At 42.6% G+C, this 23065-nt stretch overlaps 1 protein-coding gene across 2 annotated transcripts in view; it reads left to right on the top strand.

Moving 5' to 3' along the window:
• Positions 1–1098: 1098 nt before the first annotated feature.
• twz (BTB/POZ domain-containing protein twz) overlaps positions 1099–23065 on the top strand; it is a 186195-nt gene continuing 164228 nt past the window's right edge. For both annotated transcript variants that reach the window (XM_072297503.1, XM_019061751.2), the window contains exon 1: positions 1099–1513. The gene's annotated coding sequence lies outside the window, so the exon portion shown is untranslated. The remainder of the gene's footprint in view (positions 1514–23065) is intronic.

A 23065-nucleotide genomic window follows, 5' to 3' on the forward strand; every position in this document is an offset into this window, starting at 1 on the left:
CCTAGGTCAAGAAATTGCCTACGCGTGGAAATTGAAGGCGTTTAGTAAAAAGCGGTGACAGTATGCTCTTGATTTAAAGTATCGATTCTCAAACAGAATGGTTTCATTGAAAGTGCAAATTTCACCGTGCTCGATGAATCCAAGGATTGTCGAGGAGCAGTGCAAGTACAGAATGAGACAACATTTCATTCAAAAGGGCAGTAAGTCCACTTTGTTCTCTAACACCATCATAAAACGCACTTAATTGACCTCCGTTCAACTGGGGGAACGGTAAGGCGAAAGAATGGATGTGCCAAAGGACATTCATGGTCTTCTGCTGATCTCATGCATTCTATTTCAATATTAGAGATGAATGGAAAGCTCATTTTCTTGCAAGTTTTTCCCGTTCTTTAAAAAGATCGATTACGGGATCCAATTGACACTTACAATGGAGGAGCTCGGAGGAGAAGGCGTATAAGTGCAGTTTTTGCCATTTCGAGAAATACTTGTTTGAATTTTCAAAATTACATTGGTCCTTACGGCGGACAGAAAGTTCAAACTGACTTTTTGACGCTTAAAAATTGGAATTTGGGAGCGAATTTTCACAGAGTGACATTAAGGTAAGTTTCACTTAAAAAAATTAATATCTAAATATTTTCAAAAACTGCACTTATGCGCTTGTCCTGCAAGCTCCTCAATGACAGAGCAACTCGACGAAACCTTAAGCTTCGATAGCGGCAAGGACCGAAAAAAATCTGCTGATTCCGCTTCTGAGGTGCCGTGCCTCAAAATATTAGCGTCTTCTCCTCCTGAACTTGGTTGCAGCGTTTCTCTCCGTCTTGGCGTCAGACGCTCCTTAAGGTTCCGTGCCTTTATTAAGCGGCGATTTTTCTCCGGGCCGGCAACCCGGGAAAGGGTAACAGCAGACAGTAGCTCATAGCTGACGAAACACAGGTTAATAGCGACAACGAGGGCCTAGCTCAGGAAGACTTGATTCTGGGTCCTGTTGATTGGACTCGAAGAGAACTCGCCGCGGGCTCCGAGCCCCCCCGCAACCCGCCCGCCATCCTTGCCCGCGAGCGCGCCGCACCGCCAGCGAATCGCGGCCCATTCAGAAAGAGCTGAGTCGTTGCCTTGGACGGTCACGGTGCTTCGCTGTCAGTCAGTCCGGTATCCACCTCGCGCCGCGTGTTTGTTCTTGCTTTCCCGAAACCTAGATTGTGATTCTCTTCGAGTGTTTTGGTATTGTGTTCGCAGCGAACCCAGGATTATCGTGTTGTTCTCGACCGGCTTCGCACTTGTTGTGTGTCAGTGGTGTTATACGCGTCTCTCCGGGTCTTGATATTCGTGCGTGCTGTCGCGAGAGAACGTAAATCTCCAGCGACTGTGATAAATTTCGGGTTCAGTGCGCGTCCTGTTGTTTTGATTCGAGTGTCAATCAAGTTTTCAAAATTTTTCCTCACGATCTCATCCGTGTTCCATCTATAGCCCTGGAGTCCAAAGGAAGCTTAACCCTGGAGTTGTGTCAAAAAAGGTCAGGACTAGAAGCTTTTCCTCATTATCTGTAACAATTACCTACAAATTTTTCACAGCATAAGTACTTTAGACGTTATTTGCTCGACGACTTCCACCTCGGTTCATCTTTGCATCGCTAAATTTTGCAATTAACAAGCACACGTTGGAAAATTACTCAAATTCCAAGTTATTCAAACAGTCTGTCAGGTTTCTTAATCAGATTTAAATCTGGAAAAATATGCCCCATTCTGGATTAGATGATCTGCTCGAAGAAAATTCTAGGTACTGACGCGCTTTGCGTTGAATATTAAGATGTTCACGACAAGTACCTACGTAGGTACCTAATTTTAGCAGGTTCAAATTTTGGTCAAGGTGAAGGTAGAACAGGTTGTGGAAATATCAGACCACCTGTGGGCACACTGATTAGTATCCAGAAGTATAGATATCGTGTTTTCGACGGTAACTACTCGACATTTCTTAAATTGGTTTTCAACTTCCCAGATTTCCTATCTGTTCACTGTCACCGAAGGATAACTGTTCTCACAATTATTTTGCCTTTTGCGTAATAATATCGCGTAGGTACATGAATGCTGGATGGACAATGGAAAAATTTGGGACCTTGATTTGCGGCGTCGCAGACAACCTGTCGTGTATTTTATTTTCCAAGTACTTAGTTCAATAGTCGACGTCATTTTTAATGTTGGCAGGTCTTCCAATATCCCCGAGACAAGACAATATCTGATTATTACCGAACTCGCGTAGGTACCGAAGAGCGTCTCAAAACATAGCGTTATGATTTACCCAGGCCCAAAGAAAATTGTCTGCATTTAGGGCTTGTCTACTTTTTACATTCTTATTTTTTTTCCCGTAGAATTTTAGTGTAATGGGTGAAAAATATCTTCATTTCAGGATTTTCCTCCGTGAGTCATTTTATTCGTAACCCATCTTTAACAGGGTGATCCAAGAGTCGCGAACCACCCCTTTGACTCTTAGGGTTCTTGCCCCTTTTCAGAGTGGTCCTTTTAACATTTTGGAGGCTCCCAAAAGTTGTCTCTTTTGAGCAGGGGGCACTTAAAAAATGTCAAGTCTATCTCAATTTTGTCGTTTCTCACAAAAGAACGTAACTACATTTGAATATTGCCAAATCCCCCCCCCCCCCTCGCAAATTTCATTTAACCAGGAGTATCTTGGACATTTTAGCCGAAAATTTTAATGATTGGGAAAATTTGACAAATTTCGAACAACAATTGCATAGATACTGTTTTGCAAAAAAATTAATCGTTTGAAACAATTTTTCAGTCTTGGAATGAAGTTACGTTCCTTCGTTTGGGAAACGACGATTCATTCAAAATTTATCAGGGCGAGTTCTGACGTTGGTGGTGCGGGATTTTTGGACCACCCTGTACATACGTTTTCAAAAACAATAAATAGGTATCCTCTGTTGTGTGGGTATTCGGTATTGGGTCAAGCCGGCGAAAAATGCCCGTTGAAGAGCACGTGCTCAATTCGTGGAAGCGGTCGGGACGGGGCAACCCGGGCGATATTGCAACGGCGCCGAGGGTTGAAAAGGAGTCCGCGGGCTGTGAGGGTGAGGCGGGTCCGCGGGAGGAGGCAGGGGGGAGGGGGAGGTATTAGTTGAAAGGAGAAAGGCTGGACGGAAAGGGCAGCAATAATATCCCGGCCCGCGGCGACATTGCACCGTAATACATCCCCGAGGCGATCCACCGCTGCCATGCCGCCGACCGATCTCCAATGCCGCAGTGCTCTATGGTAATCCTTTTCCCTCTGCCACAGTGTTGTGCAATTTCGAGAAAATAAAAATAGTGAACATTTTTCGAGAAAATAAAAATACGATGGGTCATCCATAAATTAAGTCACCCCTTTCATACATCTCCGAAACTAAAATGGATAAAATCCAAATCGGTAAAAAAGGACTTCCTACTTTATATCCTCCAGCTCTCCAAGGTATCAAGATTTTAATTGGACCACTGGTTTGCCGAGATATGTGATTTTACGTGAACAACTCCCGGCCAGTTCCCGTCCCACCAAATCGATGCGCCAGCGATCCCGTCACGCTACCTGAATGACCTGTGTTTCCCCACACATCAACGAAGGAATAACCAACTCAAATATTGTATAGATGGCTTTAAAACATCTTACCTTATTTTCGTCGTAATTTCCGTTCCTTTAGATGCATTTTTCATAGCGTTTATCGAGCTTCTAATGCCTTCTCAAGAACACCTTTTGGTTGACTCTTTGAACCAGCCATTGACTGCTTCCATCACCTGCCTGATCGTGCTCGAAGCGCTGGCCACTAGTGCTTCTGACTAGCGGAAAAATATGATAGTCACTTCGTAGCAAGGGCTGAGAAGTATGGAGGATGAGGTGACACCTCCCGACAAATTTGTCCAACAAATTTTGGGTCCTCTTTCGCCGTGTGAGTCTGCATTATCGTGTAAGGAATAGGGGACCACGATACAAGAGACCCGGTCGCTTGCTCTCATTGCAATCGCAACGAATTCAATATTCCACAATACCTTGGTGCATTGATTGTTACACCCTTTCACCAAATAATTGACGAGAAGTACTCTTGAGAGTCCCAGAAAGACAAAGAGCGACGCGACAGCGCGCGGTGCATCTCATATCAGCGCGTCGTTGTGGTGGACGAACTGGCCGGAGTTGTTCACGTAAAAATCGAATATCTCGGCACCAGTGCCATATTTAAAAATCTTGGTACCTATGGAGAGCTGAGGATATAAGCAAGAAGTCCTTTTTTTACGATTTGATTTATCCCTTTTAGTTTCGGAGAGATGAAAGGGGTGGAACTTACTTTGTGGATTGACCCTTCGTAGTGAACATTTTTCGAGAAAATAAAAATAGTGAACATTTTATGGATGTGAGTAGAGATTTGTAAAATACGATTATGAATTGGGAGTGCCGGCCAGGGGTCTATAAAGTTCTCTGCTTTCCACAATGGAGTATTCGCATGGAAATTTTTTATTGCTTCATCTGAAAGTGCTTACTTCAAAAGCTGATTTTACAGTATTTTTTATCATTTTTTCTGATATGGGAAATAGTATAAATATAGATCAAAAAGTGAGAAAATGTACCGCCCAGTGACGTCATCTGGCAGCACTTCCCATTTAAACACACGTATTTTAGCGGACTATATAATTTTGTCATATTTTCTCCAATAATTGTTCAATTCATGAACCAAGAGTATCCTCGTGATCAGTTCACTCTACTTAAACGCGAAATTCATCTAATTTCAGACACCTGCAAATTCTCTATTGAGGCGTTGGGTGGAAAAAGGGCATTTCTTGGTTGCGGTCTCAAAATCTTTCATACTAATTTATATTTTAGAGAGGAAACTATTCCGTGAATGTCCTGAAATTTTTCATTTTTAGCGTCGTAAACTCATGAAGAAAATTCAGTAAAAGTGTCAATGAATTCCATTCATTTGCTTTAATTAAAATGGGTGAAACTTCAGCGGAGATTCTGAGACACCGCAATCGAGAAATGCCCTTTTTTTGCACCCAGCGCTTCAATTTTGCGCTAGCTGTAAAAAGTGCTTGCGCTAAATGCACCTTCTATAGGAAAAATTCCAGGACATTCCAGGTGTTTTCGGAAACCAGCTCCTATTTTATTTTTTTATAAGAAAAAAGAATCAAAACTACGCCTCCCAAATTTCAGGAGGGAAAGTGCAGAAGATAGTATAATTTTCATTCAAATATCTACCAGACTTTATTGTGTTATAGTTTCGCCTCTCGCCATTGGACCAAGGAAATCGTAAGTTGTTTTTAGGCTTGAGATGTTACAAATTCCCTGTCGCATTTCAATTTGTCGAAAGACAATCGTTTTTGTCCTAATTCCGTGCAATTCCTCACAATTGTGCTTTGAAAATTTTTCATTTAAACGTCAAAAGTTTTCTCGAAAAAACAGAATGAAAAAATCCCAATAAAGAACGACTCCTTAAACTAAGTTGAAAGAAACTCTACGTAAAATGCTCACATACCTAATTCGTTAGCGATTTTGAGGGCCGTCAAAGTTGTAATTCTTACAATAATGCAAATCTCGGAACGTTGACTATGTCGCGATAAGTATCAGTAATGGTTTGCTTCATCGACTCAATACGCAACGCTGGAATTAAGTGAAGTTTTAAGAGAAACAATCGACGCTTCAGTTATCGTCGCATACGACGAATACTAAACTACGTATCTTAACGCCTTGATGCAACTATTCGGGCTCCATGGATGTCCGTGTTGTATACACACGGAAGTGAAGGCGTTTTGACTGCAGACACTATCCGCCTCACCAGCGGCGCTCAGTGGAGCGGGAATTTTTCATCGTTGGATTTTTTTTTAAAGCGGTAGATTTGCGGCTCCGCCGTTTCAGGAATGATCCCATAATTTGCTGTCTTACGGGGAAAAAACGCCGCATAAACGATCAGATGTTGTCAAAACTTTCCCGGATAAGATACCTATTTTTTTTTTTTTTGTTAGGTATTGCTGCTTTTCCTGGCGATTTTCAATCAAAATTGAGAACGGAATCCTCCAAGTATTTTGGAAGAATGAAGTGTTCTTGGCTTGCCGAAAATTCGATGTTTCAGGAAGAATTTTTGCAACGGTGCACGGTGTTTTTCCTGAGGAGGATGAAATTGCGGTTCCTGGATTCCATAAATGAGCTCATAATGTCCGTGCGGCTCCTCCAAGACCAAATGGCGGGAAACGCAACGGTTTTCTACCGTGTTACGGAAAAGAGCCATAAGTGCGCATTTATGAGTGAGCCACGGTGAGCACATGCTCTTACGTGTCTCGAGGCTCATATTAAAAGTGTACTTACTGCTTTTTTCCGTAAAGCACGGCAGTTTTGGCTCCGGGCGGCGAGCGAAGGTGCCCAAAAAGCTTGCGCCAGATGATCTACAGGGTGTCTCAGCGCTTAAGACCGTGTCTTGCGCTAACGTGTGAAGGAAGAACGCCAGATGTGCCTTCGGATGTTGCCAAATTCCCTTTGATTAAATAAAAGTTTAAAGGCAAATCTATGAATATTTTCTCTCAGATTTTCAGGGAATTTTTTTGCAATCAGATCTTAATTTTCCGACAGTTTCAAGAGAATGAATTTGTGATTCTCCTGAAAAAGTAATTTTACCGGATAGAATTTGGCGCCCATCGACCGTTCATGACACTTTTCCTCAGCACAGCAGTATGAGTCAATCACAACTTTTCTTCTTCTTCTTCCTCTTATGCAGAAATGCTCTCAGTTGGAACTAAGTAAATCTTTAAAACAGGGGCATGAAATTTTGTGGAAAGGCAACAGGAAAAATGTGGGAAGCCAGCGCCCGGGCGCGTGAGAATGTGAAAGCTTGGAAGATACTGCACCCCTACACAGAGATGAAAATTTGAAAAAGCCCCAAAGTTGTGGAAGGAGGGAACATTTTGAGGGGCTAAACGTCGAAAGTCGAAGTAAACCAGAAGACTGGTGAAAGCTTTGAAAGGCTGGATTGTTTTAGATTGGTGGAAAATTTTGTGGAAAACTGATGAGAAAAATGCGGAAAGCCGGCTGGCGGGCGCGTGAAAATGTGGAAGCTTGGAAGATTCTGCATTACTGGCTCGTGGGATTCAAAGGGTTAGTTATTTAAATAAAACTCATTTAAACTAAAAGATAATCGCCTTTAAGGTACTCAAATTTCTTCCTTTAAATCATAGAGAATTTCGTGTTCTTTTGAAAAAAAAAATTATTAAAAAATTATAACTTTTTTCGTGCGGGTCACCCTGTGCGGACGTGGACGCTGTTTGTAGGGAACGGCGGCTTGGCGAAGAGGCGGCCTCGGGTTCGCCGGCACGAATTTCGTCGGAGATTGATTGATTAACTGCAACCGCAGAGCGCGCACCGTGGGCGCTTCGCATCGCATCGCGGCGGGTGCATCCTAACGCCCGTTAATTGCACCGCGATTACCGCCCGAGACCGCTCGCCCGCTCGCTCGGCTAACGAATTTCGGTATTTTCCTCCCCGGCCCCACCGCGCCACCGCACCGCCTTCCCACGGTTTCCCTCTTTCCTCCTCTTCCTCTAATCATACGCAAAATGTACGCATGCACCGCGGCTGATTATCGAAATGCACAGATGAAGCTATAGACAAAGAGGAATGGAGAAAGGAGGGATTGTATTGGTGGAAGCGGGTGGTTGCAATTGGTGAATGCTAGGGTTGTCGGCAGTCTGAAAAACCGGGATAATCAGAAAATTTGCGACGACCGGGAAATATCGTAGAATTCGCAACGACTGGGAAAATCAGGGAATTCGTGGGAATAGTCAGGGAATTTGCGGAGACCGGGAAAAATTAGAGAGTTCGTGGGAAAAGTTGGGGAATTTGCAAGGACCAGGAAAAATAAGGGAATTCGTGGAGAAAGTCAAGGAATTTGCGACGACCGTGAAAAATCGGGAAATTCGTGGGAGAAGTCAGGATTGACACATCGGCCAATCAATGAAACATATCACCGATCTTTGATCTTCCAACGGTTTACCCTTTTTGGTTATTTTTAAAGCTTGTCATCTATATTAACCAGCTACTGAATGCCTTTTTCCGAAATGTGGTTTCTAAACGAGAAAAATGTGTCCAAAGCGCCGCGAAAGCCAGCGAATATGGGGGAGGGGGTGGAAATTTTGCTTTGAGGTCAGAGACAGTGACGGAAAGAAAGGGAATTAAACAATGTGGAGTCAGGGAATTTGATGACCCTTTTGTTAGTGTTTTACCTCTCCCTACGTATATTTACTACAACAGGGTTTCTACAAGTCCGGAAATAGTACTGATCATTTAAGGGCAGTCCGGAAGCACCAAAAAAGTGCGTAAATTCCGTAAGGAGGTCCGGATTTTTCTCATTTTTCTGTCTGTTTTGTCGCAATTTAAGCGAGAAATTCAAATGTTTAATATTTTTCGAATTTCGTCAAATTGATGTACTGAGGAAGTAATGAATTTCTCGGGAATGTACTGAAAAAGTACTGTGAAATTAATGATTTTTGGCCAGTCTGTTTTAGTAGGTATACCCTGTTGGTATATTTTCAACAACCACCCGTTTCGACCCATAGAATCGCTCAATTTTCCTTTCGTCTTCTTTGTGCGTAGCTTCGGCCAATCAATCTCAATAATCAGCCTACATTATAGAGGCCCTATTCCGCTAGGCCGTGTCTGTTCGTGGGATAGGGTGCGGGAAATGGGAGAGTGTAACGGTGTCGGTGTGACAGGGGCTCACACCATAAATTCGGTGGGTGCATCCGACTAATGGGAGAGGACACTCCGACAACGGTGTCGGCGCACCATAAGCACCATAAAAGCGTGTTCCCACGCGGTTCAGCGTCTCGGGGCTCACCCCGCCTGTGCCCGGGCCGAATCGCCGCGCCGCGATTTCGTATCGAGTACGGCACGAACGGACACCAATCACCTTCCGCCGTCCTCCAGCATCCACCGCATCGTTGCCGCGCAACATCCGCCACTCTCCCGTCTTAAAAAGAATGGATTCCGTTAATTTTTTGGATAGAGAACTGTGTATCATCATTGCGAGTGTCATTAGTCCGGAAGTAGTACTGATTTTTTAAGGGTTGTCCGGAAGTGCTGGAAAAGTGCGGAGATTCCGAAAGGAGGTCCGGATTTTTTTATTTCTGAGCGGGAAATTCAAATTCTTGAAATTTTTCGAATTTCATCAAATGGAGGCACTAAAAAAGTACTGAATTTTTCTGTTGAGGAGGTAGCGAGATCAATGTTGTCATCTTCGCATTGAAAGGCACAGCCACGCACTACGTTATTACATTTTTAAATTTGTTTTACTATTTCATCCAATTGAGGAAGGCTGAGTTTTCAGCCGAGGTGTTTTGGTTATATTCGTGGAAAGTAGCCTCGTTACCAGCTGTGTAAGTTATGTTTTATTATTGTTAAGTGCTCATTAGATTGCGATTGTGTAGCTAGTTGAACTTCAAAACACTAATGAGCTTCGAATTTCGTGGCCGGATCATGTTTGTCGCGATTCGTGCTTATATATCAAATTTTTTTGTAATTTTGTGGCCTGACGATACAAAGCACTGGATTTTTTGGATGAGATGAGCTCTCGTAGACTTTGTCTCTACGTCGCTCCTCTGACGTAAGGGCGTATCTCAATTCTACGCGAGCCTTTAAAGCGCCATGCTTTCTGAGGCTTATGTGGAAATAGAGATACGCTTTTATGTCAGAGGAACGACGTTACCTTGTCAAATCTACCAATACAAAAGTTCAACAATCAGTCAGCAGAGGGAAGTTATAGAATCAACGGAGATGAATATCCGGCGTAGAGCAGCTGATATTTCAGAAGGGATCGTGTTTTAGAATAAGAAAGCGCGATTACTCGTGGGTGTCGAACTGAAAGCTGTTTTTTAAGGCAAGCTGGCAGCTGTGTCGGAGAGCGATTTAGAAGGAATTTTCCTGGCAGGTCCCGCTCATCAGAGCGCACGATTAGCCCGTGCTCAATGGGACCCAGGTTCACACGCTCCACCGAGGCTTTCGCGAAGGCCTCCACTGGGTTTATTGGTCCCTCGGTGCAGCGGGACCTGTAGTTCCGCCCTCGCCGAGATAGGATTTCCTCAAAAACGAAAAAGCCAAACGCCCGTTCGTGACAAAAATTGATACGCAACTTAAGCCAGACCATCTGGACCCTTTTTGCAGCAGAGGCAGTCATGATTCGGCCTTCTGAAACAGGGTGACAAGCTCTTGCAAAGTCAGGGAATTTTACGTTGGAAATCTCTGTCAGGGTGACCAACGCCACACAGTGGATCGAGTCAATGGGAGAGGTCGGACAAAATTTGGAAACTTTAAACGCTTATAACTCCGTTAATACAAAATTTTTGAGATTTTAAAAGTGGTTCTATTGGTTTCCTCGTTAAATTTTCTTTTTAGGGCACCCCTTGAACTTTAAAATGTGACGAAATAAACACCAAAATTTGCAGTTGTAGTCAAAAATTTCTTGTCCGACTTCTCTGATTGACTCGATCCACTGTGCGCCACCGAAAACTTAAAAAATTCAAGGAATCTTAAAAGACGTGGAAAGTCAAAAGATTTTGCCGGAAGGCTGGGAAATACTTCCATTCGAAGAAGAGACCGCACTCGGGTGACTGTTCGTTACCCAGGCGAATAATCAGCAAAGATGCAAGCACTAAAATGTCCAAGATTTTTTAAAATAATACGTCTCAGTCTTTTATGAATGCAGCACTGCGGTAGTGCAAGATTCACCTTCCCAAAAGTAGTCAAGTAATACCTTTTTTTAAAAAAGAAAAAACAAGGAATTTTGCCGAAATTAATCAGGAAATTGTTTGGGACGATCAGAGAATTTCGGTAAATCAGTTCATTTTCCACCCTCATTGAGAAACCAGGGAAAGTTGAGAAGACTTGGCACCTTGATGATACGCCTTTTCGAAATTAAAGGATGCGACGCACTTTGTTTCACAAAATATCCCATGTGTTACTTCAGCATCTCAAAAATTATAGTGAAAGTTATGCCCCTTTCGCAAAATATCCTTACTTTAAATTACGGCTCTTGTTTTCTCTTTGATCTGCAGAAGTTTAGATTGTGGGCGCGTGGAGCCCACCCTCCAAGGGAACACCTTTACGCGTCGAGAGCCTAGATACGTAGATAATCAGCACAGCCATCACAAGTTCCATGGAGCAAAAATAGCACGACTGTTATTGATTGGAAATGTTTCATTCCCCGATAGTGGTTTATTCGCCTTATTATTGGAAGCAGAACCTTCAGCGGGTGATCCCCCAAACCATCGCCATTTTTTTCTGAACGCGGCGTTCATGATCGCGAACCATGCAACAGTTCCTGCGAAATGCTTTAAATATCACCTGTTCATTTCGAAAGATTTGAGAGTGCCAAGCAAAAAGTTAGATAAAAATGGGGGCATGCCCGATTACAAGCGGTTTTACGTAAGAGACACAGGGATCGTAAAGAAAATTAATTGCACGAGATCAATTTATTGTTCTGCCGCGTCAATTACGTGTGTTCATTGGCTTTTTAAATTTATCCTATCTTTGTAACAAATTTTACTGGTCTAAGCGACAGATCGCGTGATAAGGTTTTTTCGCTGTTTATGAAGCTGTGGGTACTTACTTAATTTCAGAACGTAAAACTCCGAGTTGTGCTAGTTCCAAACGAGCGCCATGAGCTAATAACGTCAATCAAGAGACTCTTGTTAATATCCTAAGTTGTTTTGAATTGAAAACTTCAACCGTCATAGGTCCGGTGTGTTTTAACCCTCTCGGCGAATCTTTCTCTAAAATTTTCGAAGATTACACCTTTGGCTAGTAGTATCAATAGCTCAATTGGGCGTATTTCTATCAAACGGAACTATGTGTATTATGACATGAGCCCTGAGACCCATTAGAATACACGCATAACAGGGCTCACGTCATAATACACATAGTTCCGTTTGATAGAAATACGTCCAATTGAAGGGCCTGGATGACAAGGCGCACAAGTGCAGTTTTTGCTAATTCAAGAAACAAATATTTCAAGTTTCAAAATTACATGGAGCCTTATGGCGAGAAGGAAGTTTAAACTCAAGTTTTGATGTTATGCTTAAAGTTGGATTTTAGTTGTGAATTTTTTTACAGAATATATTTTCAAACTAGGTTTAGTTGAGTTTATGAATACCTCAAATTTTTCAAGAACTGCACTTATATGCGCCGTGTCCTCCAAGCCAGCCCCTCTACTTTGAGTTTCTCCTTCTCGCCCTTTTGAATCAATTCTGGCCAACGCCACTGAAACATGAGAACAGCACTGGAAAAAAAAACACATTGGATCTAGAGTCCAGACTCTTAAAAACATCGACAAGAAAAAGTACTCTTGATCCCATCAGAATCTAGCTTAAATCAAGAACCAAGCCTCTTAATTTAAGCGGATTTCGTTTTGATTCAAGCAAAAATCCAATTGAATCAAGGGTGTTTTTTCTTGTCGATGTTTTCAAGAGTCTGGACTCTAGATACAATGTGTTTTTTTCAGTGAGGAGGAACAGAGAGAGAGAGGTAAAAAAATATTAATATCTTTTTATTAATTTCTTTTTTCCTCTCCTTTCTCCTGAAGCACCCATCCTCATAGAAAAACTAATGGCTTATACATTTTTTTATACAATGAGCCAGAGATAGTAGCTCCATTGCAGCATGCAGTCCAAATCATAGCAAGCCATGGCTTATAAACACCAGCATCTGTTCGACTTGCGACAAGGTTAGATAGATTTTTCACCTGGGAACTAATATTTTTGGCTCTTCTTAAAAACAGCATATGTGCCATTAGTTTTCATTGTGTTTTTGTGGATGAGCTTGAAGTAGTACCTCCTACTGTAAAATGTAGTCCGAACGAGGAATCGCCACGCGGCCTTTGTTGAAACATCGTGCAACCGCAGTGTGTAAACGCACAAGCGGAATACGAATTTGCAATCAGACCATAGGTACAACTGGACACTGGTCGCATGGAAAGCGAGTCGCTCTTTCAAGCAATCCGTCGGTATTAGTGGAGCGTTATCCAACCGGGCAATTACAAATGTTACCTGCCATTTTTTACCGCTCCAACAGATGAGCGAGCCGATATTTAAAACGAAAAGTATGGAAGCAGGGCTCAAGAAAGTTGGCCCGGGGCTGCGCACAATGGAATTAGTCAGTTGGAGAAGTCGGACGAAATATGGAAACTTTAAGCACTCATAACTCCGTTAATACAAAACGTTGATGTTTTAAAAGAGAGTCCATTGGTTTTGGCGTAAAATTGTCTGCAAGAAGCACCCCTAAAACTTTAAATTTCGACGATATTAACATAAAAATTGACAGTTTAAGCAAAACATTTTATGTCCGAACTATCGACATGTTTGTCCCACCGTGCGGCAGGCGGCGACGAAAGGTCAGAGGTAACGACGGCGACTTCGGAGGACAGTCCCGCGCCTCGTCGAGTCAAAACCGCACATCTTCACCGCGAACCACCCTAACATACGCGGTTTTTCCGCGGGACGCCGCGCCGGCGGAACGAAACCGGTTCGTCTCGCAACCTTTGGCTATCTCCCAGTCCAGACCCGATAGGCAGACACCCGCGCACGCGCTCGAGCGATATATCACTATCGATCGGCGTTCGATATATTCCCCGGCGAGGAGTTTAGACATTCGATGCATCGATTCGCGGTATCGGTGGGGTGTCTCGCGGCGCGACCTTGGAGGCCCTCAGCCACCCACCGGCCGCCCCGTGGCGCTGAAAATGAAGAGGAGAAGAAAAGCGAAGGAGAACGTGGTAAATCACGTGGCCGACTGTCAAAACAGAAAGGACGCGGCGCGCTAAAAATGGCACGGATCCTTTCGGCCGACTCGCGCCCCGCCGCGCCGCGGTTCGGCGTTTGGAGCTGATTGTTTCTGTGCTCTTGTGGTAAGAACGGTACGACGAAGCTCCTGAATTGGCTAGGATTAAGCAAACCAGTCGTATGGATGTATTTGTGCTAAAGGGAATTATGTGTGCATGAATTAAACAGGGCCGGATTTACATTTTTAGTGCCCTAGGCTGAACTTGAGTTGGCGTCCTAAAAGTAGACGCTTCTCCTCCACCCACCTGGGAAAGGAGAATGGTAGATGGGTGAAAGGCTAGGGAAAATAATCGAAAGCCATCTTGGAAGAAACGTATTTTGCACGGTTTTGAGATACCAATGGACTAGTAGACAAAATGCGAATTGTGACACATGTTTCCCAGTCAAAATTACACGTGAAGCACGATTCGCGCAACGTAAAGTACTGAAATCCACTCATAACTAAGATATCAAAGATTTCATTTTACATCGGTCACAGAAACTTTGAATCCCCCGCTCGCAAAAAGAATAGTTCACTTGAATCAAAGCGCGCACTACAACAGTTTTGGCAGGCTTAATCTCAGTCGGGCTCAAAAATTCCTCAATGATTTATTTACGGACTGAAATTTTGATTTTCCCAAAATAATTCAGCTAAAGGTTAAAATTTGAAATGTATCGATCGTGGCCAGAACGCATCACGCGGAAGCTGAACATCTACCTTAATGACTTGACTCAATGCTTCTGAGCAACATAATTAAGCAGCGCATTCATTGACAATAACGCCTTGATACCACTATTCCTACTTCATGGACGCGCGTGTTGCACATGAAAAAATGGAAGGAGCTTTGATCACATCTGTATTCCAAGCATCGCACGCAACAGTGTGTGTCAGGCTAAAAAATCAAAATCTGCCGCGACTTCCGACTTAATCGATACAATACTCATGTACATAATTTTTTGAAAATTGCCGTGATATTTCCCCTCTGGGAGTGGAATATTCTCTATTAATTGCAGAAAGGAACCAAGCCGTATCAGCTGTTGCCAATTTAATTCGGCAATTTACTTTTTTACATGAAAACGGTTGTGCAGATTTTTATGCGAATTTCAGTGAACAGTCTGCATAGTACGGGGCAAATTTCTTAAATTTTTTGAAGAAACCGCACAAACGTTCTCCTGTAAAAAATTAAAATGCTCGGTCAAATTTGGCAATACCTGATGTGGCTTGGTTCCTCTCTGCTAAACGCGGTCCAATTTCAAACTATGAAGTTGGCTTGATTCTTTTCGTAAAAATGAAAAGGAGCGGAAGTGTTAAACACCGCAATGCAGATGCGTGGTTTCGCACTTCGACCATCGATATCTGACGTCAGTCGGACCACGTCGAGAATCACCTTAAGCGGAGCGAGAGCGCGGATATTGGAGTGGACACCCGGGATTGTCAATCGATCGGGGAAGGAAAACATAACCTCTGCGGACGCTAAGCTGCGGGGACTGGCGAGGGGAGGGGGTAATTGAGCAAAAATATGCCCGGCGGCGCGTCGGGGCGTCTTGACGTCGCGTCGCGTCGTGGCCGAACGTCCCGGGGGCGTCGCGCGTCTCGCGTTGCGGCGCTTATCAGTCGAGATCGAGGACGTCCAATAATTTGCGAACGCTCGAGCGTAAATCCCAGGCCCGCGCCGCGCGTCGATCGCTGCCAAATGGACCTCCGAGCAGTCCGTCCACCGTGTTCACCAAAGTTTAATTTCCTCTCAACTTGAAATGCCGCATGGAAAAGTTTAAAATCCGGAGTAAAAGAGAGAAGAACGGTAGATGTTATTCGGAGTGATGAAAAATTTCCAAGTCCACCATACACTGGAAAAAAAAAAAAAAAAAAAAAAAAAAAAAAAAAAAAAAAAAAAAAACACATTGGATCTAGAGTCCAGACTCTTAAAAACATCGACAAGAAAAAGTACTCTTGATTCAATCAGAATCTAGCTTAAATCAAGAACCAAGCATCTTACTTTAAGCGGATTTCGTTTTGATTCAAGCAAAAATCCGATTGAATCAAGCGTATTTTTTCTTGTCAATGTTTTCAAGAGTCTGGACTCTAGATCCTATGTGTTTTCTTTTCCAGTGTCCATCGTACCTTATTGATACGTTGCAGGCAAATAATCAAATCAGTCGTACATCAGGCAGTTAAATGGACCATATTTTTAAACCAGGAACTACAATTTTCGGCTCTATCTAGAAACACTTTTCTCTTCTTTTTCCTCTCTTTTTAAATCCCAATAGAGGTATAATTGGACCGAGTTCATTAGAAGGAATCAATTCACATTTTCGAAAAAAGTGATTTAAGAATGTTTCTGAGCTCCATTAGTCGCATATTTTCTCCTGCCAAAATCTGATAGGCGAAAAAAAGTAATTAGTTTGTGAAAAGAGAGGTTAAATTTTATTTTTTACATTGATCCTTATGCAGGAATAGAACTTCAAACCCGTTTTTCTCAGTTTCAACTTAATGTGGATTGGTTCCTCTCTGATGAACTCGGTCCATTTAAAGTGATGAAAAATGTCCAAGTTCCTAATGTATCGAAACTTATTGATACGTTGCAGGCAAACAATCAAATCAGGCGTACATCAGGTAGTAAAATAGACTACATTTTGCAATCAGGAATTGCAATTTTCGACTCAGTCTAGAAACAACGTGTTTTTAGCTATTTGCAGCTCCCTTGCACGACACGGCAGTATTGACCTCAACCGTGATTATAACTCAGCTCCTCTTCGTGGGGATTCTGAAATATACTGATTTAGTGGTCGATAAATTACGATAAAATAATCAAAATCTTATCGGTCCGTCTGAATTTCGACTAGTTTTGCCACGCTTTGAAAGCACTGTAAAAGTAATATAGTCTATCAGAGGGTTAAAGCTTTCAAATTGAAGTCATGTTTTTATTTCCAATTGAATATATCGATCTATAGAATGACGTAGTTATCAAATCTGTCTATTTTACTCGCTGGGTAAAGCGGGCTCGACGTGTAAACTTGTCAACGTGGCGGAGACGAGGAAGAACCAGTAAAGGACGGGACCCCGAGGCGGACTGAGGGGGGGGGGGAGGGCGGGGGCTGTGGAAAGACGAGGGCACAGTTATCCCCCGAGAGTGAACAATAATCGAAACCTGAAATCATCGGGGCAGTCATCGCTCATCGGTCGCAGCGCCACGCGTCACGGCGCTTCGCCCCCCCCCCCCCTCCCCACAAGACGCTAAATTGCGGGGGAGTCCGACGCGCGAGGAACGGGAATGGGAACATGACGGTAAGGGCGGTTCCGCTGCACATTCCGGGGGAACATTCGGGGCCAGATCATCGAAGTTGACCATGTGCTCAACTTACACAATACACATGGTTTAGCCGACTACATTTTGCAATTAAGAGTCATAATTTTTTATTCAGTTTGGAAACAACGAATGCGCCTTGAATGTCCGTTTGCAAATATATACGTCTACGGGTTAGCCGAAAATAGTAGTTCCTCATTTAAAAATGTAGTCCAATTGCAGGGGTCGATAAAGTTCCGACGTTTTCGCGCGAACCGAAATGGTGCCTCCACAAAAAGAGATTTGTTTTTTCCTTCTTTAAATTGTAGTATAAGGAAACTTAATCAATACAATTTCTCTATGCCGGACGTTACATCTGAGGGCATCCCGCAATTTTCTTTTGCGTGATCGGGAACAATATCGACCCCTGCAATTGTAGATGTACTTCTTTGTTTTGAAAATTTAAGTAGAAAAATGATGAAAATTCAAAATTGATTTGGAACTTTGTTTTTCTTTTCAGGTACGTCATTGAAATTTTCAAAGTTCAAACGCTTGATATTGGAAGCTAAAATCTATTTTCGAAGGTGGTAAGTAAGCTCCTGTTTTTATGATACTGCTTCTTATACTGTTGCTTTTCGTACGGCTGCATATTTCTATTTGTCGCAGCAAGCAATTACCGCTGATTTAATCTCATTGTAAAGTCGCATCTTATATTGTTGGCCAAAGTGCGAAACTACGTATCTCCATTGCGATGTTTCAAAATTACCGCTCCTCTGTTAGTTTTTCCAAGGTAGGCAAACCAACTTTACACCTTGAAATTTAAACTGAATATTCTGCTAACAATATGTTCACTAGTTTTAAACAGAAGAAAACAGCAAGTTTGCAACATTCCAAATGGAGATACATGGTTTCGCACTTTGGCCATCGATATGGCGTTAGTAAACTTGTAGAAATTGCATTTGCGCATTTAAAGTTTTTCCCAATTTTCTGGTCAAAATGATCTTCAGGGGTATCGTTCTATTCTGCTACTAAGGGAAAACACCGCATGAGCCCCCCTGACGTTGCCAAATTCCTTTCGATAAAATATGAACTTCCAGGGAATTCTGTGAATATTTTCCATCGAATTTTTTGCAGGATTCAATTCGAGACCAGATCTACATTACTTGAAAATTTGAGGAGCAACTATCCATAACTCTCCTCAAAAATAAACGGTTTTGAGAAGAAACTTTCGCAACTCTGGAATTTTCATACGGCGTTTTTCCGTAGCACGGCAGTACCGGTTGACGAAAAAGTTCATTCGATGTAGAAGACCGAACTTTGGTCCGGATATTTGGAGGTATGCCTTTTCCGCACAAAAACCTCTGTGTTTGTCATTTCCCCACAAACATCTTGATTGACATTTCCATATATGTCTCGTGACAAACTTCTGTGAAATTGTTTTCTCTTTTCTTAAAAAATTGTTGTTCATTGTCTAAGAGCTCTTTTAGCCAAATGCGAATCAATGATCTGCGCGGTGTTGACAAATTGTGTGAATAAATAAAATTTGCGGAAAGATCCTGCCTTTTAGTGTTTTAATCATTTTTTAGCCTTGTTTACCCATATTTTAATTAAATCTCCTCTTTATTCGTATATTCGGGCTATGTTTTTGTGCTTCATCTTTATCTTTGCGGGAAGATTATGTGCGGAAATGCCAATCTAAGATTTTGTGTGGAATTGTCAAAATCGGAAATATTGTGCGGAAACGTCAACCTTCTGTGTATTAGACCTCCCTTCTTCTTATCGTCGTAATTTTTGCGCGGATCATGATTCGTCGATTTCATGTCGCCATCGCTTCGGCTCATTTCTTCGCAGATGCTCGTAATAATCGAAGGAGAGATTACACTCACAGCTGGAAATTACGCAGCATCACCGCGCGCGAGTGCGCGAGTACAGTTCGTGTCCCACCGTTGAACCAAAACGGAGGTCGAGGAAGGAGGGGTTCTAACGTCCACCGTAATTAAATGGGTATTAGCCCAAAGATTGTTGCCTGATTTCATGCGGGATCCTCGGAAAAATTTTCAACGGGATGTCGGAGAGATCCCCTGCGTATCCATGACCGGAAGTAGAGGAAGGCTCCATGAACATTTTTTGAAAATTGATAAAGCTTAGGACCAATTTTAAGCTATTCTTATCGAAAAATGTATCGTAATGAGAAGTCAGAGCGGTCGTTCTTTAGGGGGCTCACAAGTTTTGAATTTATACTCTCCAATTCCTGAACTATTTTTTTCTGAAGTATGGCCTCTCAAAGTGTGACCCATTACATTATTCTGATAACTGGACTAGTTCTGCCAATTGGACGAGTAGGGAAGACGGGGTGTGCTCTAGAAATCTGCATAAGAAACAACGTTAAAATGGAGGTTCCCTTTGGAGAAATAGAAAAGGGGGATTATACATTCCGTCAAACGGAACTATGTGCCAACTGCAGGATGGGATGAAATGTAAAAAAGAAATGAAAGGTTGGAAATTTCAGTGAAATACCTCATGAAATTTCACGAGGCTGTGAAATATTCTATAATTTTCAGGGGCAAGAGTATGCGACTCGTACTCAAACACACAAAAATAAAAGAAAGTCACAATTTTTATAGTTTGCAAAATAAAAAGGAACTGGTATTTTTCAATATCTCTCTAAACTTTCTGAAATTTCATGAAATATTTCACGTGAAATTTCAAGATTTTATTTTTCATGAAATTTTTCCACCCTGGCCCACTGAATGCGGTACTCATGAGCCATGGCTGGTGACAAGAATGTTGTGGACAGGGCTCATGAGTTAGAGAGGACTCCCACTCCCGCGTCCGTGTACGTCCCGTCGTTGCGTCGCCGTTGACGTCACTGGCGCTTTATAATTCCCATTCATTCTTATGACCCTCATCTAACAAGCACACCCTTTCTTTTTGACCTTTCTCTGGCTCCGTTTGGCAGAAATACGTCCAATTTGGCAGCGCTACCGGGTGAATACCACGTTGCGATGGGAGAAAGAATACATTCACGTTTGGAGAGCGAGATGAACATGAAGACCGAAGACGGTCGCGCTCCGTGATCGACCGTTTACGGGACCGTAGATCACCGTATGGCGTATGGTCACTTCCATAGCACGTTGCGGAAGCCTTCCCGTCCCCATTTCGGACCAACTTACGTACTGCCGAACTGCCATGGCGAATCACGCTACAGCTCTCTGTTCCGTTCCTGCCAATGGAATATCCGTGAAAAATCGTTAGAGGGCTATTCAATTTATTATAATTTAACTCACTCGATCCACTTTTTTCACCCGTTCCCCTTTTTCGCGCCAAGCGAATGTTAGAACTTTTACTCGTGGGAGAAATTAGTTTCAGTTATGTCCACCAAAATTACGGTGCTCTCTCGGACGTATTTATGCTGGTAGGAACTGTACTCAGTGCAAACTTGCACATAGTTCCTTTTTTGCATAAATTGTCGTTTCCCGTACGAACGAACGTAACTCCATTCTAAGGTTGCAAAATTGACTCGAACGATTCAACCTTTTACTTGAACATACCTGTGCAATTTTCGTCTCAAATTTGCCTGATTTTTGCAGGAAATCAGTAGGGAAATCAGTCACTATGTATTAATTCACTGTATAGTCGGAGTGACAAAGGTGCTGTGGGATTATGCTGTCATGCTAAGGAAGAACGCCGTGTGAACTTTCAAGAGTTGCAACATTTCTCCGGATGAAACGTGTATTTTTGAGGAAAGTTATGCTTATTTTTCCTTGAAATTTCCCCTTATTTTATATTAAACTGGGTACAAAACTGTCTGAAAAATTTGAGGGAGAATATCCTGTTACAGATCCCCTGAAAATCTGTGTTATATTAATGGAAATTCGGCAACGCCTGAATACTCATACGGCGTTTATCCGCAGCACGTGCCGTGCAACGCAGAAACGCCATAAACGCTATTTTAAATTTTTTGGAAACAATGTACCGTAGTAGAAAAACTTGTGTACCTTGGGACAATGTTTTTACAAAATTCTTTTGCGAATACTATCAAGAACTCTGCCTAAAAATTCGAGGTGCGTGGGTGAAACAGTTTTTATTTTATAAAGTGTTAAGTTCCAAAAGACGCGAGAAAATCTTGATGGATTTACGGCGTTCTTGCTTAGCACGGCAGAGTATGGATCACACTGTACAAGGGATTGTCGAATCCCCAACAAATTACAAGCTGCCACCCGTCGCCAGGAGTTAACTGATGGGTCTCTATTTGTCTCTTGAAAGTCATTACTACTCATACGGCGTTTTTCCTCAGCACGGCAGAATGGATCACACTGTACAAGGGATTGTCGAATCCCAAGAATACAAGCTGCCACCCGTCGCCAGGAGTTAACTGATGGGTCTCTATTTGTCTCTGGAAAGTTATTACTACTCATTCGGCGTTTTTCCCCAGCACGGCAGTATGGATCACACTGTACAAGGGATTGTCGAATCCCCAAGAATACAAGCTGCCACCCGTCGCCAGGAGTTAACTGAGGGGTCTCTATTTGTCTCTGGAAAGTTATTACTGGATCTCGGGCGAGGAGGCGTTTAAGAGTGAAAGAGGTGAGGGTTGGGTAGTGGGTCGGAGCAGGAGTGCAATGATAACTTCTCAATGGAGTTGCTCGTGGAACCGGGAAGAATTGCACGGATAACCTGCGAAAGAGACGCGAGACGCCAGATCCTATCACTAAGCCTCCTAATTGCTTTTTAATGACTTTTAAACATCCCTTCCATCCTCTTCGCCCCGCTCCCTCGCGGGTCTCTTCCTCCTTTTCAGCCGCCAAATAGTGCCTCCTTGTGCTCTCGTAGAGGTACCATATCGAATTTTCGGGGGATTTTAGCGGGAAGGAAACACAGTCATCTTTTAAATCGAAATGGCTGGCACGCAGAAAACTAGGGAGTGGACCATCAGACAGGATAGGAGGGTAATTTTGTCGTCGAGGACACCAGATTTTGATTTAAAAAAGTATAAAAATTTCCTCGTTTTCCCCTTAATGTTCCATTTTAAGAATTAAACTTCAGAAAAAGCGTTAACTAGAATATACAGTGCCACGGTCATTACAGTTTTATGGTATAATGAGGTGATTTTGGTTTCATGAGGTTTAATTATTTGAATGAAACTTTGAGGGAAAGGAGAGAACCTCTCTCGCATGGGTTAAAGGATTTAATTAAAAAAATTACTCTAAATAATTAGCCCTTTACTGCACTTTAAAGTGTGCACTAAAATCCTAGTAAACAAGAAATTAGCGTTTAATGTGTACGCCACAATCAATAAATTCAAAATTTCCGTCAGATGTGCCAAAATTTACGCAGGTCAAATCGGTCACTATGCACAAAATTGGCATTCTCGCGGAGTTAAGAATTCCAAAAAAATTCTTTCATAATCTAATGCTCAGTATTCTTAAGACAATATCGTCGATACACGATTCTCATCGGATTTCAATTTTCCAGTTGAAATTGCAATATGGGTAGATTTCGAGGCTCAACTTGACAACACCGGGCGGTTCTTTACGACTTCCGCCTCTAATAGTCTTTTCGAGTCTTTTTATCCGCTCAAATGCCGCCGCGCTGCCCTGCGTGGGTGGAGGTCGAGAAAAAGTTCGTAACTTTTCAAAGTTCCATTTGCAGCCACTTGACACGGGCTCTAATGACCGCCAGATGCAACACTCCGTTTGATAAGACTCTCAGAACACTTGGAAATTCCTAAACGTTTCCCGCCATTTTCTCATTTTCGACTGGAAGAAGTTTCTTTCGTTAAATCCGATTCTGCAGTCATCTCTCATTTTTCCAATATTCTACGTAACTTTCAGAGATGATACAGACGACTTTTCGTGGATTTTTTCGCGTATTCAAGGAAACTCTATTTGATGAGACTCCTAAACACTTGCAAATTCCTTCAACGTAACCAGGAAGATGTGAAAGATTTTG

Source organism: Bemisia tabaci, chromosome 2 (genome assembly GCF_918797505.1).
Source record: "Bemisia tabaci chromosome 2, PGI_BMITA_v3".
In the NCBI taxonomy this organism is placed as follows: domain Eukaryota; kingdom Metazoa; phylum Arthropoda; class Insecta; order Hemiptera; family Aleyrodidae; genus Bemisia; species Bemisia tabaci.